This window comes from Macrosteles quadrilineatus, unplaced genomic scaffold (genome assembly GCF_028750875.1).
Source record: "Macrosteles quadrilineatus isolate MER2022 unplaced genomic scaffold, UCM_ALF_1.0 Scaffold_7__1_contigs__length_78375512, whole genome shotgun sequence".
NCBI lineage: Eukaryota > Metazoa > Arthropoda > Insecta > Hemiptera > Cicadellidae > Macrosteles > Macrosteles quadrilineatus.
In genome coordinates, this window is record NW_026542600.1 from 71724059 (window position 1) to 71751587 (window position 27529).

General features: G+C 33.5%; 1 protein-coding gene across 6 annotated transcripts in view; it reads left to right on the forward strand.

Annotated features, from left to right (window-relative positions):
• Nucleotides 1-27529, forward strand: part of LOC128997802 (nuclear factor 1 X-type) — a 241014-nt gene that overhangs the window by 117532 nt on the left and 95953 nt on the right. The gene's annotated exons all lie outside the window — the stretch shown is intronic.

The window sequence follows — 27529 nt, forward strand, 5'->3', positions numbered from 1 at the left end:
ATTTTATCCTCGTTGAGAAAATGTAACTATTAAAGTTTGCTTGTTTATGAATATAATTTTATCAAATTTAGAAAAGTTGTTTGATCATACTGTACAAATAACATTTTACAGAGAAAAAAAATACATCCTAACATGTAGCAGCAAGCGTAAGTAATCGTTAAACCTAATGTTATTTAAATAGGCAATAAATCTGGCATATTTAAGGACATATTTGAGTAAATGTTAAATGAGACAGATGGGAATTTGTTTAGGTTTGCTGCGGTGGGGTATTTTCTTTTATTTCACTGAAAACAGATAGCCTACGAAACAAAAATCCCAAATAGCCCTGGAACCGTTTGATATCTTACTAATAAACTTACAAAGTCCAGTCGTAATCATTATGCGGACCAACACTAATGATTTTAACAGTAAAGTTAATAGGGTAAGGTAATTAATGTGCATTTATACAATTTTATCTTAAATATGCAGCTTAACTTATTAATATCTTGATATTCATAACGCTTTAAGTATCAATAGGTATCCTAACCTAACCACTCAAATCTAATCTAATAAATACAATGTTTTAATACAATTTTAAATAATTTCTCGATAATTTCTTGACGTTCGCATATTGGGTCTGATGATGATTAGAGTGTCCAATCGAAATCGACTGCCACTTACAATCTTTTAAATATATTTACCCTCTTGTGAGTTAACAGTATAAGTAACTTCTTGATCAACATTGTACGTGTTATTAAATTTACGGAAATTAAATAAAAGAAACGTCTTATAACACTTAAAACATATATTTACGGTTATACTGTTACTTCATTCAAGATTATTGCCATTCGCCTATTGGGTCTGATGATGATTGGAGTGTCCAATCGAAATCGATCACCACCTACCATCTTTTATGTGTATTTACCGTCTTGTAAAACTGTATAAGTGTCAATATATGTTTTAAGTGTTATAAGACTTTTATTTTTACTTTCCGTAACAGTATAAGTGTTAATATATGTTTTAAGTGTTATTAGACGTATTTTAGTTTACTTTCCGTAATTGAATTTTCAACAATCGTATTTTTATATTGCGTATTTTCCTAATCATCGTGTCTGTATTTAAAGTTACCTTTCTAATCAATTTAAACGGCAATTCTGAAGCTTTGGGCTCACCAAAAGCTGTCTATTCTTACATAGAATTTAATGGAGAATACGATGGTAGTTTCAAAGTTATAAAAATATATGAAAATACTAGAGGATTTTTAAAATTTTGTAAATGTACAGGTTAAACAATTAAAATAATATGGAATACATTTTTTTAAATTGTGGATTTGAGGCACACTTGTGTTGCTCTACCACCCAAAAACTTTTTTAATGCTAGGTCCAGACCCTAGTTCATCAAACGGGCTAAAATATCTTTTTGACCCTGACTTATTTTCCCAACAAGAGCTCGTATGGGATAGGATACTTTACATTGGTTAGTAAGTATACTACTGTATTATGAATCTTTAGGTCGACCCTAAGCCCACTTTGTGGCATCAAATTTTATTACATTTCTGGCATTTCAAAATACATAATCAATTTGAATCACAATCGTAGGTGCTTCTCAGTGTTTGTAATTAGGCACTATTGTGCTGCGATGTCGTGGCCCACGCGTTCTTTGTCAGAACCTGCCATGCTGCCATGTGTTCAGGCCTCCAATACTCCACAGTGCGTCACTGACTACAAACCCGCTCTCTGCTGTAGAAATCACCCAAATTTGATTACCATTGCCTCTTTGATTGGTGTTACAAAGTAAAAAAATTAACCGAAACAAACATAAACCAATAAATAAATGTAGTAAATAGAACGACATACACAAATTTACGGGAAGAAAAGTGATAAATGATAAAGATGTAACACGTAAATGCTTTTAAAAACTGCACCCAAAGTAGCCCATAAAACAAGTATGTATTAATCATTCAATCATACTTGATTGTAGTAGTTAGGTTATAGCAGTTATTTTTTGTATTTTAACGAATGAGCAGCCGGTCAGCATGGATTTCAGTAGTATGTGGAGTTGTAAATATATATATTTTGAATTTGTGTCTACAAAACAAATTTAATTTTAAATAACGGATCATTTTGGAAGGAAAGCAACCCGATTAATGTAGATTTTTTAGTACTTAATAAAGGATGATATATCAGATCAATCAGCAGGTAGTGTTAGTTTAAGGGACAGGTTTTAAGCTTCAAACTAGTTAAATTTAACTACATTAACATAATTAGTGGGATATGATATATCGTTGATTGAAAAAAGGATTTATTTCAATTTCACAAGCTTGTAAAGTTGGCAATTTAAAAGTAATTTTGTTCTTGAGATTACGTTCTATATTTTATATTCTTAAATATTGATATAATATTATTTATATCCTATATTTATATTGTTTAATATTTATATGTATATAATCTTATTTATTTTCTATATTAATATTTCTACATTCTAGCGAATTTCCCATATAGGGAACAAGCTATTACCGTGTGTCTCATGGTAAGACCTAGACCCGGGACCGATTTATATATATATGTTTGTGTGTGTGTGTGTCCGTTAGCGCGATAACTCGAGCGAAAATGATCCGATTTTGACCAAATTTGTTACAAACCTGTAAACCTACGTTTATTCGAACGAGTTCGCAAACCAGCATATTCGGACTATGGGAACGGTGGTTTATATGGGGTTTTATGGGGTAAAAACTGATCTGTCCCTCTTTTTACACTGAAAACACAAAATTTCATTATTATCTCCAAACCATTTTGAAGAAAAAAAAACAATTTTGTATATTGAAGCGTTGTTTTATGCTCAACGGTTACGGAGATAATTTCAAAGATTGTAAATTTAAAATTCCTATGTTATTCTTACGGAGAATAAATCAACTGTTGTAGTTATCTTGATGGATCCAGTATATTTTAACCAAATTTGGAAACCATGACTATGACATAATAACCATAACATAATAAGCATAATAAGCTATCAACATTGCAATAAAAAAACAAAACACACCTCAATATCTTTCCTGTAGCAGAAAACCTAAGTACTCACTAAAATTAATGTTATTTAGATAGGAAGTAAATCTGAAAATTTTTAGGAAATATTTTAGTAGAAATCCAGCCAGATAAATGGAAATTCGCTTAGTCTGCAGGTTCGCTGCGGTGGGGGTATTTTATATTTCAATTCAGTAAGAAATCTCAACGCCTATTGCTTTACTAATATTTGCTCATGGTGACAAAATGCAGCGATGTTTCAGATTGAAAAAATATTGATACTACGTAATTGCTTTTCTTTTAATTGACTTCTTATTGGTAGACAAAGTAAATCCTCGCCAACAGAGAGAAGTAACTAGAAACGTTTACAAATCAAGTTATTGGTGTTTAACCAGTGTCGAGGTGTTTTCCGCTCGTTGACTAGGCAAGTAGCTACTAACCACAGTCTCTGTAGTCTGACATGTGGGTTCCATTAGCTAATTAACGAGTTATATGTTAGTCTGTGTTCTGCTCAAAATAGTGCCTCCTCACTTCACCATCGGTAAACAACCATTATGTCCTACTAAACATCGCCCCGGCCCCACCGTTCATTGTTCCGTAGGCTTTAAATTTTTGCTTCAACGATGTAAGTCTTTGTAATGGCTCGAACCAGTGGAAACTCAGTAGAATCTAAAACTAAAAGATGTAAAAACATCAAAAGGATTACGGGATAAAGAAGACCGGGTTGAGTCTGTTTTCTTTGTTCACACACGTAAATTGAACACAAGAACTTTTCTACAGTTCAATATTATTAGTGCGATCGACATGTTTGAAAATAAAAGTTGCATTTATTTCGATGTTAAGCAATAGGGGAACGTGTTAAAAGGGGAGTCCAAGTCGAAATTTTTTTATTTTTTTCAATTTTTACTTTTTATGTTCTTTTTATAGCACAGAATTTCTTCTTAAAAATGGTATACTTACATTTTTGATTACTAACCTAGAAATGTATAAAAAAATATATTTTCCATAACATTGCAGTGACGTTTTAATGGAGGCTTTTCTTGCCGATTTCCGCAACTTTACTTTTTTAAACTTAAATGTCATTTTTTTCAGGACTGGTAATACATACAGCTGTGAAATTTTTACCATGTAGTCTTAGTGACTTATTCTAAACACAGACATAAGGAATTCATCATATCTTTAGTAGAAGCATGTAAAAAAAATAATAAATTTTATTTTTGAAACAAACTTTTGTTAAATCTATAAAAACCCATATAACAGTTATTTTTAATTTTAAATGAAAAATCATGTGTCTGTGTCTAGTTAATTAGTTAATATAAAAGTATACCAAGTTTCACTATCCTACCTATTCTAACTCCTGAGAAAAGTGACATTTAGTTAACATTACTAAAGATAGGACCTCGGACTCCCCTTACTGTTTGACAGGTGTATACAGATGGTATATAAGCTCATAAAATAAACTTGTGTTTAGCAAGTATATGAAGAAAAACACTCGGGTCTTTTAATTTTGATTTACTGTCTTTGCTTTTAAGGACACTTCTCCGTCAGTAATAAATAATTTGCTGATACTAAACCGTCACAACTTTGCCATATTTTGATAATCGAATGGTGTTTGCGTTGGCATTATGTGAAATAAACTGATGTTTACAATAAAGCTATCGTGGTTTTTCCATTTCGTCACTTAACGCCACTACTGTTCCCACATAAACTCACTTGGTGGGGAATGTTATTTTTAATATTATCAAATAGTTCTTATCCCACTTGTACACAGAACGACTGCGCATGTCTTTAATAATACGTAAGGCTCTTTTGGGGTTTCATTAGCATAAACACCCATCATTCATAAATTGAATGCTTAAGCACAAAGTAGTTAGAAATCAAATAAAACAAATATTTCTTGCTGATCAATGCGTCGACGTAAATCAATAATTTAGTTAAATGTTGAGAATTTTCCCCATACAACTGCTCGAGCAGGATGAAAAAAATACTCATCAGCCACCAATCGGCGATTATGTTTAAAATAAATATTATTTTTGGAAAATCTAGGCTGCCAGTATCGCTAGCTTTCAAAGTGTACACCATTTATTTATTTACACATGCTACTTTTTACATACTAATTTACTATCCAGCCAAAGTTTGTATTACAAACCTTTTTACATGTTTTTTAGGTTATGTGTGTAGGGTTTTTAGTTTGTGTTTATCGAATAAAGGACTCTCATAGCTCAGAAAAACTTGTGAAAAACTTTAAATTTAGATCCAAAACTAATCAAAACCTCTGCTACAAGTTATTTTTTCACTTGTATTTTTATATATAATTTGAATAGTATAAGTACTGCAATTTGAGATGGCAAAATAAGTTTTTCCAAATTTATTCCGTAGCAAAATTCAAACTTTTTAGACGTTAAACTTTTAAGACAGCATATGACACATCGATTTATTAACATTGGGTTAAACAATCATTAGTTGTTGTTGAATGTGTTATCTTAATATAATTGCTGTCATCTTAAAAGTAGTGATGTTACGTTAGTTAATTCTTACGCGATACTCATCAGTGATTAAGTGCACAGGTGATCTAAATCCGACGTTTCTGTTTTAATAGAAGTAAGAGTTAAAATAAAATGAAATATCTCGAACATTGGCAAAGGTAAAGAAAATGAACTATGAAAACCCCATGGAATTTAGTTTTTGTTTATGATTGTACCAACCAAAGGATTAAATACAAGATGTGTGCCCAAGGCTTAAACAAATTTGTATTTTATACATTATTTCTTTAAAATCACTGTCCTTAATTGATAGATATCAATTAAGGACAGTGATTTTAAAGAATAGTATATAATGTATATAATGTATAATAATGTAAATAATGTATGTCACTTAACCACTAATCTTAGTGGTTGGTTGTCACTCAATCACCCTTGATCGTTCGTAAACTAGAATTAAATAGATATAACCCTTAACATAATTAACATTTCCACTCATACTGTCGGTAACGTCAAGTCTTTCAGCACGCCCAGTGTTGAAATCATGTATATTTTCACATATTCTTTCATTATGCTATGCTCTTCCTGCTTTTGCCTGTTGCCTTACTCGGGAACATTTGATGATCCTTACCCGGCTGCAGAACAGAGTGCTTAGATTTGTTTACAATCTGAAAAAATTTGATCACACTAGCGAGTACAGATTGAGTGCCAAGGTGTTGTCAATCATGGAGTACTCTGACATACAAACTGTTAATCTGGTTCACAAAATTCTTCAGACGGGAAAACCTGAATACCTTAGGAAAAAGTTGGTGTTTAGGCATGAAATAAATGAGCACAGTACTCGACAGGACAGCCTGTTGCACTTGCCAAAGACAAAACTTGAAACGGAGAAGAAGGGGTTTAGTTACTTTGGCCAAAAAAAGTACAATGCTTTGCCACCCACCTTAAAAGAGTACAGTTATAATAGGTTTAAGAAATGTGTAAAAAATGTTTACCTAAATGTTACTGTATAGATACTTTTATTTTTGATTTTATGAATAGATTATTGTATTGTTTTATTACTTAATTTGACAAAAGTTATCATGAAAAACAGAGTTTGTACTTTGATGAACGCTTGCAAATAAAGACCTTATTTATTTATTTATTTATTTATCATGATCTTTGAGCAACTATTTAGGGGGCTGCCCAAATAGCTTCGATACTGCATAAAGGATTTGAAACAGCCGGTGAGAGCCTAACCGGTGAGGTAGGGACCTACCAGCGCCGCGCCGAGCTTTACACAAATCATGTGTCATGTACGTCGGGCTTGTCAATTTTTAATGAGCCTCGGTATTTATGTCAAGCAGTTATTATCTAGGCGTACACGGAAGACGCAGAGTCCTTGTAAATATGTGCTGGACTATTGTTTAAAGAGCAGAGGCAGTCCAAGGCCAGCCGGTTACATTGCTAGTAAGTTTCGTCTTGATTAAGACTACTCTACTGGACACACACAGGCTCCAGCTATCTCCACTTTGTCAAAGATAGAATTTCCACATTCATAAGTAATTCTTTCTTGAATTCTTTGAGAAATGTAAACTTTATCGAATAAAAAAAGGTTTAAACTTTAAACGAGATGGAAAAAACAACAAACTAATTCGCACCATGACCAACTACTTAGTGATATTGTTACATTAAATACCCCCTCCGCAGCAAACCTGCAGACTAAGCAAATTTCAACTTGTCTGATTACACTTTTGCTAAAATATTTCCTTAAGACATATTTATTATTAGGTTTGCTGCTATGGGGAAGGTAAAAAAGTGTTTTTTGACCATACGTCAATAGTATAGGATGAAATAAATAAATTTGCCAAATTGTATTAACATATATCCATAAACAAGTAAACTACAACAGTTTTCATTTCCTCCATAAGAATAATATGGGAATTGTATATTACACTTTTTTTATTTTCTTCATGACCGTCAGGCATACATGAGAAAACCGGCATGAGAAAACAGCGTTTCAATATACTAAATCGTTTCTTCTTTTAAGCTCTACGAAACGGCTTGGAAAGAAATTGAAATTTTCTTTGTATTTAGGGTCAAAAATGAGAAAACCCCTTTTTATTCTAATACCGATTCTCGCAAAAATACTCAAGCCGTTGAATGCCTAATATAAAGATAACACTACTAAAATATATAAATAACTTCTTGATCATCATTGTACGTGTTATTAAATTTACGGAAAGTAAATAAAAGAATTGGGTCTGATGATGATTGGAGTGTCCAATCGAAATCGATCACCACGTCTTGTGAGTAACAAGTATAAGCGTAAATAAATGTTTTAAGTGTTATAAGACGTTTCTTTTATTTACTTTCCGTAAAATACATAGCAATTACGTACAGAATACTTTTAAAAACAGGCCTAGTTAAAATGTATAAAACTATCTTTATTTATTTTTCATTATTGCAACTTCTTTTACTACGAGTTTAAGCAACCGTGTCAACAATAAATCAGCATGCTTTATAGATGCTAGTATGGATTTGAACCCAGGACCTCAGAGACCGAAGTTCAGCGCTCTAACCACTACACCGAGCTCCCCCAGCTCCCCCGTTTTCGTGTTCAGTAGTGATGTTTTTAATTCATTATAAGTGAAATGATGATGATGGGTTTTTTCTCTTTACCGAGTTCGTTTGGCTCTTTCACCGAGCCGATTTTCATAATTTGGGTCTTAAATTGAAGCTATGCAAACACGGATTTGCCATAAAACATCATAATTCATTTATCCACTGTATTACTCGACCACAACACATAAATTTGATTAGTTTTCGAATTTTTACTTCAATTAAAGATGTATTTCAGTAGTTTTAATTAAATGTTCCTATATGTTTTTGTCCAAGAACCTTTAGTAAACCAGCTTTCATTTGAGCTATTGATTATTAAGATCGGACGTACCTGAAGCACGCTGCTGAATCACGAATCAACAATAATTATGATTGCTTTAGGACTTATCTGCAATCAATGATATGTAACTCTATTTTTATTTCAGTTATTTTATATGCCTTGGTCTTAAAATAAATACTCCTAGAAATTAAGACTTTCATTTGAGATGTTGATAGTTTGAATCAGTTAAGTTCAATATACTGTATCACTCACAAAAAACGTAAATTTGATTATTCCTCAGATTTGGAATCTAATTTGATATATATATTTACTCAATTATAATTACCATACATCGGTTTTTTGATCTAAGAACCTTCAGTGAAATAAACGCTTTCATTTGAATGATTGATTATTATCGGACGTACCTAAATAACACTGCTGAATCACGAACATCCCAAGTTTTTCAAAGTTATTTATTATTGATGTATAATTAAATAATTTTACTTAAAACTCAACATAACAGTAGCCGTCTACTTCAAAGTGTTTCAACAAGTGCCTTGCTCTGATTGTCGAGGCACCAGCTGTTGCAATTATGCAAGTGTCAATGTTGATGAGGACTAACTATCTTGACCACCGTCGCAATAAAGTAAATAACCATTATGTGTTAGACAAGTAAACGATTTTGGAAGTTAAACTGGTTTTGTAAAAAACTACATTTTATTCCAATTATTTTTTAATAAATGTTATAAAATTGAAATTAGTTTTTTTATATAAACCTATTAATATATATATATTTATGTTGGAGGCAATTCATCTAAATATGTGCTTAGCCATACATTTTTAGTTGTTTCTATTGTAATCATGAAAATAAATAAATTGGTAAAAGAATAAACTCTAAACTTTTATGGCCAATGGGTTAAACACCAAGACATGTGATTTTCGAAATCTGATTAGTAATTTGTCTGGTTCAGATTATTACCTACTCTAATGTTAAGTTTCGGCCCAGTTGGTTTCGAGTTTTGCGTTCTTACTGAAAATCGTTTTTGTGATTTATTTGTTTATAGTATAAACCACATTTATGATTAAAAACTGCGTTCTGCGTAAAAAGTTAAGATAATATAAAATGCCTCCATGATGACCTTAACTTTTAATTCGAGAAGGTGGCTATTTTGGAAAATTCATGGGACCTAAGCAGCCCCACCAAGTGGTAGATTTGTTACCATAGTCTTTTTAATCCATTTTTATGTCGGAATTGATTGACGTAAATTATATTACAATTACTTCTAGGTGCAGGAAGCTATCTTTACTAGTCTATTATGTTTTAACTTAGTTAAACAAAATTAAAGCTGTAATATTATATAAAAAATCTTACCATCCGAAAGAGCAAGAGTTTTTTTTTTATTACTAAAACAGTCGAAGGGGGGGGGCAGGGGGGAGGGCGAAGGGACCCAGATTCTCTTGTAAATGTAGCAAGTCAAACCTAATAATATAAATGTCAGGTTTGTGCACAGTAGCTGTGAAATATTCTCTGCAGATCCGAACCCTTCTACTAGTAAATCACAAGCCGGAACCCAGACTCCCCAGCGCTCCTCCCGCCACAGATAATTGCAATAATTAAAATCTGTTGTCTTTTGGATGGATTATGCGACTAAGTTTAATTGTCTGTTAAGTCTGCGGGCGGCGACTCTGCCCCACGGATACGCTCGCGTTACCATTTGTTTACGCTAAGTATATTTACGATTAAATCCACACTAACTTAATAAAATCTTAATGGCTTCACAACACAAGTATTGTTAATTCACCCGCAATACATCGGTTGGTGTACATTTGAGAGGTTATAGCATCGTTGAGCATTCATCTATTGCAATTGTCTAAGGGTTTTCTGTATTTGTAGCGTTTCTAAGATCAGAATACGAACCGTTGAAACTCGTCAATTGTAAGGTGGGAAACCAAGTAGTTATTGCGCTTTTATCTATCAGAAAGTTGGATGTTTGATCTCGAGAAGAGTAACTTGTTGATGGTTCGAAACTGAATCCAGCTCTCCTCATTGGGCTGTTAATGAATGTGGCCCCTCAATCTAAATAAAGATTAAACTTCATTTCATTTAGTTGCCGAGTGCCCAATTTTTAAAATGGTTAGGTTTTTAAACAAGAGAGGTTGGAGTTATTTCGGGAATTTTTTTCTTAAGCATAGTTTTAAAATAGGTGGGATTTGATTTGAGAGTTTAAAATCAATCTCAATTTTTATTTATTTATTTTCAGCTGAAAATAGGCATCCATATAAGCAGAAGCAAATAAGGTTTTTAGCGATTTTCCAATATAGGTAATAAGCTATTACCGTATTACTCATGGTAAGACCTGGACCTAGGACCGATTTACTTTTCCGTTTTGAGGTTCCCAGAGGCCAAAAACACCCTCCGTTCAAATGCATATATATATATACGAGTATATATGTAGCCTATGTGTGTTTGTGTGTGTCCGTTAGCGCGATAACTCGAGCAAAAATGATCCGATTTTGAAGAAATTTTGTAGAAACGTGTAAACCTACGTTTATTCTAACGAGTTCGCGAACCAGCATGATCGGTCTATGGGAACGGGGGTTTGGAGGGGGGGGGGGGTGGTTTATGGGGTAAAAATTGGGGTTTCCCATCTTTGACAAAAAAAAACATAAAATTTCACAATTTCTTTCCAGACCATTTTGTACAGCTTAAAAAAATAAATAAATGTTGTCTATTAAAGTGTTGTTGTATGCTTAACGGTTACGGAGATAATAAAAAAACTTTATATTTAAATTTTCCATGTTATTCTTATGGAGAATAATCGAACGGTTGTAGTTTGCTTCTTTATGGATATATTTTAATAAAATTTGGCAATTATGTTTATTTCATAATAAAATATTAACATTTCAATAAAAAACACACCTTAATACCTAACCTGTGGCAGCAAACCTAGGTACTCATTAAAATTAATGTTATTTAAATAGGGAAACAATCTGACCATTTTCAGGGAATATTTTTGTAGAAATCCAGCCAGGAAATGCGCTTAGGCTACAGAATTGCTGCGGTGGGGGTATTTCTGTTTTATAGCTGCTCTAGTTCAAAGTATTTATATATTTTTTGATTGAAACTAAATCTAACTTATTTCCTTGCAAAACCATTAAAAAATAGATGCTTGTTAATATTGTATTGTATACCAAAATACCATTGTTGTAAGTGTTAGGCCAACTTGAACTTGAACTTGAACTTGAATGCTCCTTAGTAAATAAACAGCTGTTCTCAGGCAGTAAAGAAGCTACACACAGATCATTCCATCCCACCTCATTCTTCACTTATATAATATTTGGGTTCAAATATGCCCAGTAGCGTCCCTATCTTGATTGACCAAAGTGCTACTATCTTCGAATTTAATTAGGTCACAAAACAGATAAATTAGGTCAAAATTTCACATTTTGTTAAATATTTTCCAGATCACAGTATACATAAAATAGTTCAAAAATACGTACTGAATGCCTCGTCAAAAAGTAAGTGCTATTATATCCAATACCTTGCATTACAGTTAGCCATAGAATGATTCTAGTGTACAATTACAATGCAACATAAGTTCCAAAGTCCCAGCATCACAAGGCAGGGTTAGCCCTAGCTGTGTTGACATCTCGGACGTTCACCTGTGTGGGGGTCGGCCTTGTACTTGGCTTTGCACCCGAAAATTCATACTGACCTTTCTGATTTGAAACATGGCATCCAACTCTCGCTGGCCCAAAGAAACCCCTATTTATTGCTTAGGTACTTTGTTTCTAGCTATATTTTTGGAAAAAGTTGCGTGTGTTTTAATAGGCACGGTTTTTAAAACGTATTTCTTTAGTGCCATGTTTGTTTATGAGATTCTATCCGATTGATTACTACACTGTGACCATCCCATAAATTGTTGATGAATGATTTAAATCTAGATACTGTATTTAACACAAAACACTCATGAACTCTACTGCCATTGGGAATATAGTCTAAACTGAATGTTCCTTTCATTACTTGGATTTAATATACGGTCATGGACTAAAACAAAATTTAAGTACACAACTTAGAAGTTATAGAAGTATTTAAGCTGAAAAGCTATTGAATGTGTAATAAAGTATACAAATTTGAGTACGAGATTTTTACTCGGACAACTGTCTTTAAATTTAAACATAATAATATGAAAACTATCACTTATTAGCTAATGTTTTCTCAAGGTATGCCACTTTGTCCAATAAATCCAAGACCAAATAAAAAAACCTACCTTCCTGTGAAAAGGACCTATGATGCAGTCAAGTCGCTCATTCCTTACATACAAGTCAAATTAAGAAGTCTCCGTGGTGTTTCTAATCGTCAAAGGTTGTGTTTATGTAGAAGCTAGGAAGTTTCAACGTTTTGTTTACTATCATTTAATTTAGTTAAAAAGTTTTCTAACGTCCAACACAAATCTTAAAGACAAGTACTAATTGTCTGCATTGTCAACATTTCATTATGTTTTTGCATTTTATGCATATTTTGCAATTTTTTGTGGGTATTTGTTTAATTTACTTTTTTTATAAATGCAGATATTTTAGTCAGCTACCACTCTGATTCACAGTAACAAAATATCGGTGAATTTCCTTGTCATTTGAATGGCTCAAATATAAATTCATGCTAGTGATTATTTAATAAATCAATAATTTTTTCTCCAATAATTTTCGTAAAGACAATACTGTATATTGAAAATTATAAATTGCTAGTCGAAATATTGTGCTATTAAGCAAACAGGCATTTTATTGAAAGGTTGTTCTTCACTGTAAGTACTGTGTCGGAATCGAACCTCTTTCTCGCCATAACGTCCGGGCCAACACGAAATGTAGTCACAGAGGGAGTGACCTAAGATTAACTCAGACAATATGTTTCGCAACAGAATGAGCTATCACCTATTGTACAGTCAAACTTGACTCTTCTAGCGTTGACTTAGTGTCACTGATAGAGTTCAGATAAAGTTGCGTTGGCTGATCGGTCAAGGCAAAGGATTTCAAATCTACACTGCGAACCTGTCGATTTCAAACTTGAAGACTAAATCGATGGCTACGACCTTTCCTTTCTAGTCAATTAGTTATCTGGCAACTGACATGTTCCGTCTACCACAAGCGACTCAAAGTTCCCTTAACGTTCTAAAACAACACTGGTTATCATTACAGTGAAGATACTTGTGTATGGATTGTATCTATACGCTTTTTGTATGAAAGCCACCGTTTTGTGTGACACTACTTGGTCTACTTAGTCGACAAGCTAGTTGACTGTAATTTTGAATTAAATAAAAAATACGAAATACTACCTTGACAGTCTACTGGCGTGAGGACCAAGAACTGAAACCCCTGATGTATTTAGTAAATAACTTAACTATTACTGTATGCGCTGCGTATCTCATCGCAAAGTGAAATGCTCCAAGTCAGTATCATACCCGAGTAAGCACCTCCGTTATCACAAAGGAGATCTTAGAGGTTAAGCAATATACATGTGTTCCTTGGCCGGACCTTGAAATGTCCGGCCTTTAATGATTAACGACTCCGTCAATCAGGTTTAAGCCCAAGATAAAGTACCCCACTCGGCGAAGCCTGTTCCCGGCCCTTCGTGCGACGCCGCACCTAATATGACTCATGCGAGTGACACTACCTTCTATCATAATTACAAGTAATGATAAAATTTGGATTTTCTTAGTTTTATTAAAGTTGCTGAAATTATTTTTGAGAAACACAATTCGTATGACATAGTTTGAGGATACGTGTATTTTACTCATCCTTCAAACGGTTTATTGTATTATTTCAGCTCTTACAGCAAATACGTTTTTACCTTTCCAAAGCTGTTTTAAAATTCAAACGCTATCCTAATGTCAGCCACTGTAATTTTTTGAAACAATAACGTTGAATATTATATATTTCAAAAGAACGTAACCTTGCAAAGAAAATCCTTATGAAATGTGTAGTGCTCGTATAGAAACCTTCAAGAGGATACACGAAGTTCTTTCTCATTATCCGGTATAAGGAATACCTGAGCTGCATTTTTCGTTTACAGAAACGTTTAAAGCACAGGTTTATTATATGTTTTGATTTGCCTGCTAGTTGGCGTACAATTTTATACTAACCTTACTGTACGAATAAAATGAATTCATTAAGTCTATTAGTTATTATGGTTATGCGTTTTCTATAACCACAACAAATAAAACCGTGATTATAAAAACTTTCATTACAAACAATTAAAGTACGCCGAGGACAGAACTTAAGTTAACTCATCTCTACAATTGTAAAAACTATGAATTCGTATTAAAATAACAATTATGGATGTGTTATTGGCTCTAGTAGTTTTTAACAAAGGTTTCCAATTGTAGCATGTTATCATTACACTTATTTTCTTAATTATTTATTGTTGTATTTTTTTAGTGTATATAGTTCAGTGGGTTACTGTACCACTGCCGATTCGGAACAAGGATGCGTCTTGAGGCGGATTAAAGCCCAAATATGAGTATGTGCGATGATTTTTGTAGTTTTAATTTTGTTATTGACTAAGATCAGCTATTTTTTAGCCGGGGCAATTTAGCCTGCTGACCAAGGACAACTAGCCAACTGGGTCCGGTTTCAACTAATCAAAAAATACAAACTTTTTCTAGAATTCTCATGTAAAGTCTCCTATGTAATTATGTATATTTACCAACTATTACTTCACTGTCACTATGACTATATTACTGTCGCGAAGCCTGTTACGTTGCTGTTAACCAACTGTTACTTCACTGTCACTGTGACTGTATGACTGCTGTGAGGCTAGTTTCGTTGCTGTTAACCAACTGTCACTTCACTGTCACTATAACTATATGACTGCTGTGAGGCTAGTTTCGTTGCTGTTAACCAACTGTCACTTCACTGTCACTATAACTATATGACTGCTGTGAGGCTAGTTTTGTTGCTGTTAACCAACTGTCACTTCATTGTCACTATGACTATGACTGCTGTGAGGTCTGTTTCGTTGCTGTTTACCAACTGTTACTTCACTGTCACTATGACTGGTGAAGTCAGTTTCGTTGCTGTACCGTAACGCGCCTGCAGCGACGGTCTAGGGCTCTCACTTATACTGTGTCAATATTTAGCCCATTCGCCCGCTATCACATTCAATACGCGTCCCTCCCTTCTTGCCCTCCTTCCAAGCAGTTTGTCTTCATTGATTACACTCCTCCCAAAACAAGGTCAAATCAAGTCACATGTTAAGATAGTTTTTGCCCAACGGTAGCACCAACAAGTAAAAAAACATACATTACAAAAACATACAAAAAACATCAAATAATATAAGTATTAGAATTACAAGAAGTGTATATTTTAAAAAATCTATATTTCTTAACAGATTTTTAGGATTTGTAACCTTCACAATAATTTATTTTGCCCTAAATGTGCACATCCAAGCATCTTTTCGTCGGGACTCTACTGTGCATTGTCAAATACAAAAGGATCACTCTGTGAGATATTCTGTAAACTTTCAAAATGGATTATCACTTTAGTTCACTTAATTAGTAAAAGAAAGTGATGTAACATTATTTTTTTAAATAAACTCTACATGGATTTTACGGATTATATTAATTTAGGTTTTTTTTTATTGAATGATCAGTACTCATAACATTTTATAATTCTTTTTGGTAATGTTTGACTTCCCTGGTTTTATTATAAGTTATTTTTTATGACGTGTTCCCATTTACTTTCCCCTCTTCGATTTATCTAATTCGTTATACAATAGTTATATGACCACAGTTCAAGCTGTTAATATACTTGGTAGCACGAATATTAGAAAAATACCGGTATAGATCATAAACATGAAAAAAATACGTTTTTGGCCGAAAGAAAACAAAATCCCTATACCAATAGCATTCATTAACATATGGTTTTGTTTACATTCGGGCCAAAAACGTCATTTGTTTGTGTTTATGATCCATACCGGGTCTTTTCTAGTATTTGTGCTTAGTAGTATTCTAGCCAGAATTGTAATAGATCTATAATATATTCTAATAAAAGAAAAAAATTTCACAGCATAATTAAAACAATTTTCCCACTAAACCAATTATCGTAGACATTATATTCAGGAAACCTTTTTGACTATAATTTAAAGCAAAGATATGTTTGACGTATCCTATGATATATAATCCGCTGAGGCAGAGCAGCAGCACAGGATCCGTCATTAATTGTGGAAGGATCACCATCGGTAGCAGCGGTAGCAGTCAAGCCCAGATGCTCTCCGAGCGATTTACCCATGGTGGAAGGGGGAGCGTCAAGGAGCAGTTATCAAGGGCCTAAGTGCCCGATTATCACTACGGAATAGTCCATAAAACCACTCACTAAATATTTCGTTCGTTATGCAGGCCTCAGTCGAGTGCGTTTCCCATTTTTTCAGCCGTTATCGACGGTCTCTTAATAGTGTACCGGTGGGGTAAAAGGGAATTAAGAGGTCCGAAAAGAGGGAAGTGTGCAGTGCAGCAAACGCCGCATATTTTGGCGCGAATCCACCGCAGTGTGTCAACAACATACGCGAACCTCATTCGCTTTTCTTTGGCTAATTTAAATCAGTAATTGATATCGTTTGAGTCCTGGGTCCTGTGCCTTTGTATGAAATGATTCTGATGAACATATAAGGATTTGTAGCAATAGTGGGAGGAAACATTTTCAGCGTGAGAGCAGACTATTTTTCTTCTTCCAAACACCCAAACTTATTTGATGGTATGGTGTTTTATCGAAGAATAGTTAACGAATTAAAATGCGTACTTGCTTAAAGCACTTTCTTTAAATATTTTATACAAAGAGAGATTTCATTAAGTCGATGGTTGGCCATTAATAACTAGTTAATTGTTACCATAAATCGTACACACTATATTGAAATTTCAAAATTAATAAGGAACGTAACAGTATGAAAATTTTTAATAATATAGTATATTACTTTTTAATATATTACAGATTATTATCAAACAGTCTGATTTTATCAAACAATTTATCAACATAAAGAATCGAATAAAGGAAAGAAGAACCGTTCTTGAGGACAAGCCAGTCATTAGACAATAAAGTGCCTACCAAAGACAAACGAACTCGCATTAGCTCTATAATTAAAATGCAATTTCCAACAAAAAGGAGGTACTAAATGGAGATCCCGTCCTCTTGGATTGTCCCTCGGTGCGAAATAAGTCATCGGGAATGGGCCGGGGATTAGGGAACACAAATCTAAGACGCCCTCCCCCGACATACGCCTCGCTCCCTTTTAGGCTTTACGTAATTATAGATTTCCGATCGTCGCCGTAAGGTAAAAGAGCATTTATTATGTTTTTGCCACGTCTTCTATTCTTCGTCGTGACTTACGGCCGCTCTTTTTCTCCGTTTAAAGCAACACCGATTCTGTTTCCTGGGACTCAAATTGTTGATCTAAATCTTTTCAGAGTAAAGCTAAATTTCACTCTGTATTTAACAAGTTTATGAAAGTAAAATATTTGTAATTTGATGATTGGTGTCTTCTTTATAATAAGTTTGTATTATTTTGTTCTTTTATTTCGATTTACTTTTCTATTGAGCAGTATTTACTTGTTATGTCCCCTTGTAATTTATACGTTCTCACATTGCTTTTACCTAGCTCAATTAAAATTATTTTTATGTTAACTCACTTATGATTATTTCTTTACGTACAGTGTTATGACGTCGTTTATGATACGCAGCATTCTTCTTTGATGCAGATGAAATTAGAAACTATAACAAACCATAACTTTGGTAGATTCCACAATTCTTTACCATAGTGATTATTAAATTTTTCATTACCTTGCATGCTAAATTATAATAGCAACCTTTGAACTGAATGAGTTATAAAAGTATCAGAGGGTCACATTCACTATTTAGCTAAACAATAGTGAGTTATTGTCATTAGCCCTGACCAGTGTGGCTACATAGTTTTGCTATTAATGAATCTGCTACTTACTGTCTCAACTGTACTTTGAATGTAAAATTATCATATGATCAGCTGACTGTTTGCAAATGTTATATTACATTTTATTGTAGTTCTTTCTTAATACAAAGTGTTTCATGATTTGTAATCTCTTATTTTAATTACCTTATTTTGTTAGTATATTTATATAAGGCACAAGCCTTACCAGTACCAACGGGTGCGAGGTAGCGATCTCGGAAACCGGTGCTCGGCGCGGCCCAATACATGCGGCTCGGCTGAATTATAAAGATTAATGACAGCTGTTTACTCATCCGCTATTAATGAGCTCCTTCCGATTTTCCCCTGTAATGATCGTGTGAGGAGCTACCTATCATAACAGTGTAAATTATGTGTCCAGTATCAGACTTGGTTGGCCAACAGTATGACAATCTTGTCTCTTACCTTTCACATACAAAATAAATATACGAATGTCCCTTTGTTTCAAAACTTCATGGGGGGTTCTGAGTCACCCCGTTGCTAGTTATTGTTAGATGAAGTTTGAGAATGTAGAATATAACCAATTATAAATACAAAAAATTAATGCTATAGGCTTTAGTCGAATCTAAATTAGAGATTACAGACAGGAGCAATATTACTTTAAAACAATATTACTTTAAACTAAATTGAACGCACAATCACACTAATTGTTATATTACCCCTCGGATCTTAATGCCACTTAGTATTGAAAAGGGATCAAAATCTTGTGTAATATTTGTCAATGAATTTCTAAAATTTCTTAAATAAATACATTGTAAAAGATCTAAAAAAAACACAGTGGAAATAGCAAGGTTGATGGCAAATGCAAAGATTTACATCAAAGGATAGGAAATCAAATTGGTTTGTTCCTGAACTCGACCTTAGCCTACCCCTTGGTCAGGTGCGAAGCATGTATAAGAATATTTCTAGTAGGTCCCGTCCGCGTACACCTGTTTAAGGGTTGACCATAGGTGCATTCTCCCGTAGTAATTTTCTGCATATTGTTCTCATTTTGGTAAATATATAATTATGTATCGATGACCTACCTTATGACGATAATTGCAGTAATATAAATTGTTTCAGAAATAATCTTGAGACAATATGTATGCTTTGGGTGCGAAAACCTTGTATTGAAAATCAGGTTTACATACCTCATAACTCCATAACTTTAAACGCCGTAACTAAAGTTTTATTTGGAAAAAATAAGAGTTTCCTGCATGCAACCGAAACATCGAAATGATGTTGCTTAGATAATGGTCAGTATAATCAAATATGTTCAACAAAATTCGGGTCGCAGTTCGGGCGTTGGTCACTACAAGCTTGGCCTCCATATTAACTCTACTCTCACATTAATATTTACAAGAGTGCATGTGACAGCGGATCGGGCCTTCCTGTGTTGTTGCTACCCCTCGTAGCATACAACATGCGAACAACTTATTTTCCCACAGTCTGATTCTGACTTCTAACTATTCTAGCCTACTTGTCGAACCCGAGGACACAGGTTTTCTTGCGACACAACTCGTGTTACATAGTTGAATCTTCCATTATCACAGGTTGATGTTTCATATGTACATAAACATTATTTATTACAGTTACCTATTATTTTGAAGGTATACTTTTATTATTTAATTCAAAATCACGTATCCAAAATTTAATTTGGCTTATGATGAATACTGCAGTTATATAAATTATTTCATAAATAACCATATTCAATATTAATGCATCGCGTGTGAAAAATTTCGAATTGAATATCAGGTTTATTTATTTATTTATTTCATGTCATTCCACCATTTGACAAGACATAGTGTCATATACAGGATAGCTAAAACTAAGAATAACAAAAATGTCTAACTTATTTATCCAACTTAACGTCCCTACTTAAATAACATTCGATAGAACTTTTTTTTACCAGGTCCTCAGGGTGAATCTGAATATTAGAGTGTGTTTCAATGATACATCCAGTGATTTTCAGTGATCATTTCCAAACAATCTCAAAAATAAAATGAAATAGTGAATAGAAAATTCCAAAATTAATATTTAGAGCGAGTTTTTGTACAAGTTTTCAGGTGGAGAAGAACCTTACTTAATCTACCTCCCCTCTCCGTAAATAAAACTCCTGTTAGCGGAGACGTATTTATTAAGTGCTGTCGTTTAAAACCTCGTTTATCACCGACATTAGTTATTACTCTACATTAGAGAGTAGCGTAAGATTGAATAATTAGCACAGGATAAATGGCCATCGGTGACTGTTGGCTCACAAAAACCCTGCTTATCGGCACTGAGTAATTGCTGAAGGCGTCGACACTCAGCACGCGAATGTAAACTGTGTCGAAACGTATAAATAAGTAAAACTGGCCTTATTGATCAACAATATAGAGTTCATCAAAGACTAAAAGTGAAATTACGTCCACTGATCTCACGCAAGAGCTCTGTGTGAGTTCGTGCAGTTACTAGACATAATCCACAGTCATTACAATAGTAAAATATTTGGAGCAAAATGTTATACAAGCAATACTTTTTTTTTATAAACTGTTATTTTTTATGGCTTTTGTTTATAGCAAATGTTGATTGAGTAATCGTTGCTCACCAGTTACCGGGAAAATTCCCTGTGTCCAATACCCTATGCTCAGTGCTCATTGAACACCCACTGTTCCATGCTCAATGCTCGCGCGGCGCTACAGCTGTGTGTGCGCAGTGTGCTAAGTGTCAGCCGCGGATGTACGATGTACGCCGTGTCGCCAGGCACGTGACGCGCATGCGTTGTTTCCACGGATACTTAGTACACTTTATAACCGATAGATAGCGTGGCTCGGTTCGGACAAGCATCCTAAATCCGGGTTACAATCATTTTCGTGTTAAAGATGAATGTCAAGTACCTGTGAGGTACGTGTACTGATTGAAGAGTCAGCCTGTGTATTCGCCAACGCCCGCAGAAATATTTGACATCGTTTTGTTGGTTAGGAATACACTGTTGGTTTTTATGTCGAATAACGTTTTTGCACTTTTGTAAGGATATGTGGGCGTACGACTTTCGTGACATCTCTTACAATGAAGACAGCGATTATAATACAACTTATGTTTCATATTGTACGTATTAGTACGTTTATCCCGAAGTCTGAATGATGAGTGTATTGTGCCTTGGTCGGCTTCTAAGCATCGTGGCGATGCATATTGGATCAAACTGTTGCACTTGTTCATTCACATTGTGTTATGCATTTTCAGCTCAGGTAGTACATTGGCGATCTGCCATTACACTGAACAAAGTTTGTAGTGGCCTTGAGTCATACGAGAATCACCTGTTTTACATAGCATAAAGTAGTAATGCAAATTGTGGTGCAAGTAAAATAGTGCAAGTAATTAATTGTTAGCTGCTCAACAAGGATAAGTTAATAAAAGAAATTTGTGAGGTAAAATCGTTAAGAAATTACAATGCTTACCCAACTAGCCGAAAATGCACAAACTTGAACAAGAAATTAAGAATAAGGCAGTGGGGTCTCACTAACAAGTTAGAAAAATGTGAATAGTTCGTAGACACCCTTAGGATAAATGTTGCTCTAGCTTAAACATTTTTATTAAAGATGTCTCTCTACAATCGTACAAAATTGCGAAATATATGCTGAAGTATTTAGTTGATTTAATTTAAAACCATCAAATTTCGGAAAAAAATCTATTAAATCCCAACAATCCTTTAGGACTGTTCTCAAAGTTAAAATGTCACTGAAAAGTATTGCACATTTAAAGTAAAAATGCCTGCAACGTTAGTTTCAAACGTATCCGTGAAACGGTATCTAAACTAAACCCACGGTGAGGTCTAGATATTGTCGAAGCGATCCTTTTAAGGAAACAAGCTCCGTCTTGATGTCAACGGCAAGGTATAGGCCGTAACTTTCCTTGACTGCAGATTTGTAATTACCAGGGAACCAACCAATTAGCATAAGCGATGCGGTTTCGCGGGGGTTAGAGCCGGTCATAAAACTGCACACCGCCAGGCCCCAGTCTTACCAACTCACAATCATCCCACATGCTCGAAACTATACGTTTACTCTTGAAACTATGTGACGAATGTGAAGTTATAGTTTTAATTGGTATTTTGCATTATCTTTCTTTGCAGTTAAAAGGGTGTTTGGAGATGTATTTGACGAAAGTGAAGTTATAGTTTTACTTGGTAATTTTGCATTTCTTTCTTTGTAGTTAAAAGGGTTTTTGGAGATGTATTTGATGAATGTGAAGTTATAGTTTTACTTGGTAATTTTACATTATTTTTCTTTGCAGTTAAAAAGGTTTTTGGAGACGTATTTTACGAATGTGAAGTTATAGTTTTACTTGGTAATTTTGCATTATATTTCTTTGTAGTTAAAAGGGTTTTTGGAGATGTATTTGACGAATGTGAAGTTATAGTTTTACTTGGTAATTTTGCATTATCTTTCTTTGTAGTTAAATGGGTTTTTGGAGATGAATTTGACGGATGTGAAGTTATAGTTTTGCTTGTTAATTTTGCATGATCTTTCTTTGTAGTTAAATGGGTTTTTGGAGATGAATTTGACGGATGTGAAGTTATAGTTTTACTTGGTAATTTTTCATTTCTTTCCTTGCAGTTAAAAGGGTTTTGGGAGATGTATTTGACGAATGTGAAGTTATAGTTTTACTTGGTAATTTTGAATTATCTTTCTTTGTAGTTTAAAGGGTTTTTGGAGATGTTTTTGACGAATGTGAAGTTATAGTTTTACTTGTTTATTTTGCATTATCTTTCTTAGCAATTAAAAGGGTTTTTGGAGATGTATTTGACGAATGTGAAGTTATAGTTTTACTTGTTTATTTTGCATTATCTTTCTTTGCAGTTAAAAGGGTTTTAGGAGATGTATTTGACGAATGTGAAGTTATAGTTTTACTTGGTAATTTTGCATTATCTTTCTTTGCAGTTAAAAGGGTTTTTGGAGATGTATTTGACGAATGTGAAGTTATAGTTTTACTTGGTAATTTGCATTATCTTTCTTTGTAGTTAAAAGTGTTTTGGGAGATGATTTTGTGGTAAAAGGTCATAACACTATTAGCATATCATTGCTTATTTATATCTTCTACAAACTAAACGTGGTTAGTTTGATTGTTATTTTTAAATACTGAATACAGGTTTAAAATTAATGTCATATATTGATATTTTATGTACAAAAAGGCGACAATTAAATTATATCAGGGATTAACTTAAAGTGTGATTTTCAATTCCCGGAGCTGTAATCATTACTTAAAATATCAAATATATGCGGTAGAAATATGTATGTATTTATAACACACGCATAACACTGGTAACGCTGGACATTAATATATCTGAAGACAATCGACATTTTCATAATCGCAATTTCTACTGTTGTTTTTAAATATATTATTCTTATTCCGAACAGATGGTAAATATAAAAAATAATCAGTTTAATTGAATGTTTCTTAACGTATTAAAAGTTTACTAATTTAATTCAATTTAATCGCTCAATGGAACTTTTTACCATATTTGATGTTTTGCGGAAAGTAAGTAAACATGTAATTTGATGTTCAAAATAAGTAATAAGTCACACCTTGGAAGGTCTAACAATTTTTCCTTGTAAAATATAATGTTGGTCAACATGATTTTTATACATCTTCACATGGGGAGGGCTATCTGCTAGATTTATCGACGAGCAGTGTCCACACCTTCGCCTTTTTACCCATGCAAGTCGGTTGGCGCTGGGAGGCCGTATTCAGCAGTTTTCACGCTCCGATGGTTTCCCTGTTTGTTATCCGAGTGGCGAGAAAGCAAGGGGCATACACAAGTAAATCAGCACATCTCGGCATATTGCTAGCCGATGCCAAGACTGCGAGTCTATTGTCTGGAAAGTGGAAAGGTGCACCTGATGCTCCGCACTCGAGGGAGAACACTTTAATTTACTCTTTCTTCTATTTTCATCTCTAAATGAAACCTTCTAAGGTGGAGCGTAATAAATTAGACTTTCTTCTCTCGTTCTCACGACTCGCTAGACTACGATACGATTAATTATTAGAATTACTTCGTTTAATCCGCAATCTCTTGTCATCGCGAATATACGGTTACAGCTTCGACACTACGCTCTATTTCCGTACTTTAACAGATCAATAATGTTGGCTTGTTATTATAGTGTTTAAATATTCTCGTACCTTTTCTTTACTTCGTCAAAAGTGAATGGTTCAGTACAATAGTATTTTATAATTTTATCAAATTCCTTAAATACACGAAACACATTTGGTTTAAGCCTTCTTTTAAAATTCAATGTTTTTACCAAACTTTCTATAGAATTCAACCGTGATTTGTACTTAACAAGTTAAATACTAAATAAAAAGGATGACAGTATAATTAGTTGTATAAGCTGCATACTACCCAGTAATATTGTACAAGTATTACTATCACGATTAAAATATAACACGAACGTTTCAACAGGGTTATCATGTGGGTTGTCCCGTATTTTACTTGTACGGGTGGTACTAATATGATTACAAGGCAACTTTTTTAATATTGCTAAAACTAGTTTTGATCAAACGTTGAGTTCATTTTCATGACATGGGAATGTTTAGTATAATACAGCGTATTAAATGAATAACTGCAAGGCAATATTCAACAATATTTCCCATGCATTTAATTAACTCCAAGTGTAATATAATGTCTGATCGATATATTCACACTTTAAATTAAACTCATTTTAATGTACGGTTATTTATATTAGTTAGGGAAAATATTATTACTTACATATTAAATTATTAGTTATAATAGCTATTACTAAACTACAACTATGATTGTAAAAAGTGCCATCGATTTAGATTATGTCCATACAAACAAGCAAAGTAAATCTTGCCCTGGAAGTAACTGGGACCCTTGGGGTTGGTTAAACAAATAGGGCAATTTTTGTGTCCTTGGGGAGAACCGTCTTGAGGGGAGGGCTACTCAAAACACCCCTATGGGACAGCAGGCTCAGGTCAGCAAACTAGGCTAATCTTTGCTGTAGTTGTATTTGATATTGGTAACGTTGGTTCTAGATAGAAGCGGGTACAGAACCTCGATAACAAGACTCTCATTGGGATTATTAAATAAGACTTGTTATCAAGGTCGACTTCTTATCGAGGTTTACAATAACATGTGATTAGGGGTAAGATAAAATTCAAGAGGTTTAGAAAATGACACTTGTTATAAAGGGCGACTTGTTATCGAGGTTCTTGTTATCAAGGTTCCACTTACAACTTAATGAGTTGAAAAGTGTCTTTGTAAAGATAGTACACGAAATAAACATAGCATATTTTCCATATAGCACTATTACAACAGTAGTCATATTGACCATCTGTTGCGGCTAGATTGAACAGCAATTGAGATAACTTAAAGGATTATAAATAAATTCAAAATTAAATGGGACCGACACAGTTTACTTTCACAGTATCATTTTAAAAGATATTATTGTTTATTTTATGACTATTTACACAGAGAAATAAAATGAAATAAATAAACAATCGGAAACTCTTAATTGGTTTTAATTTAGATTTTTTCGTAATAATTTTGATAAATTAATATAATAGTAACCTTATCATCTCTTTTGAACATGATACACCTATATAAAGTCCCATTTTTGTGCACAATCAAGTTTTATATTTTAAGCTTGTCAATTCCAGCCAATCTTTAAGGTTTCGAAAATATAAAGACTTGTAAAGCCAAAATAAAACAATTTTTTGCGGATAGATATTATAAACTTCTATGAAGTGAAATGAGTTTTCTGCTTCTTTCATGTTGCTAAGTGTGCAAGTTACAAACAAAATTAAATCATCAAAACAGAAATAAATGGAATAACAATTTGTAAATACATTTTAGTAAGTGGCCGTAATAACGCGAATAATTATAATCCTTCCCAGGTTTGGAAATTAGCTACTTTCATTCTTATGGAGAAGTATGTATAACCAATGGATATGCTCCAATGTATTTGCCTAAATACATTTTCGCAAATTGTCTATATTTCATGATATTCTTTTATAATGTAATAATAACGACTAAGTGTGTCCCATATAGCAGCTAAAAAGGATTTAAGCCCATAATGTTATTTGTGCTTCACATGGATTTAAGTTTGAATAAACATAGGCTATTGCATGTAGTTTATTATATTTTTGGATACAATTTGTATCAAGCAACTAGACATTCACTTAGTATACAGGTTTGCTTCTACGTGTGCATTTTACATAATTTCTGGCCAAGATATAATTTCGATTGGTTATCTTTTTTTATTCGTGAACAATTTTATATTTCACGAAATTTGTTTTCTAATGATGATCACGTGCCATCGATGATTAAAGTATTTCCCCCTACTTCATGTAGGTTGTGGACAAATATTAAACCACTCATTTTGTTGCAAAAGAATTTTAATATATTTGAAAAATAATTCGACTCAAAAGTAATTAAATAAGCCTAAGTTGTAGAAATAGATTTCTATGTGATTTTTACCTATTGTTCACACCAATTACTCGTATTTTGATGCGCATAAGCTTGCCTAAGACTTGATTGGTTAAAAGCGATGTCTTAACCAAGATTGATGAGTTATGTTAGACTGAAGTGGGTAATGAACTAACGAACTTACCAACAGACAGGGACCGGTCAGGGCTGCAAACTCTCGATGTCGAACCGTCTTTAAAATGTCAAATACACTTTCCGGCTCTTTATGACACTAATTCCTATAGATAAGTCGAAGTATGCTTGTTAATATTTATGTTATTGTTTTAAAAGTTTGTGGTAAAATGCTTCTCATATCTTATTGCATTATGTTGCGATAGTATTATTTTCTGTAATTTTCAATGGTGAACTATAGAGTGTGTATATACACTTCATGGGCAAAGTTGGTTTGTTTGTTCCTTAAATGAAGACAGATATAATGAAATGAAATGATGAAATGATAATGAAATGATATTTATTCGTCTATAGACATTATATAAATGCATGAGACACAGTCAAATTATATAAATACATGCTGGTAGAGGCACAAGTCAAGTTCAAGCAACTAATAGTAATAATAAAGAATTATTACAAATCATGCAAATAAATAATCATACAAAAGCAGATAAGCATAGACAAGCTGAAAATACATGCAAGGCTGGTATTAAATAATCATTTGGGGTTATGTCATTGTCATTAGTTGTAAAGCAAAAAACTCATCAATCTTATACAGGGGGTTTCTGACAAGCCATTCATAAATTGCAT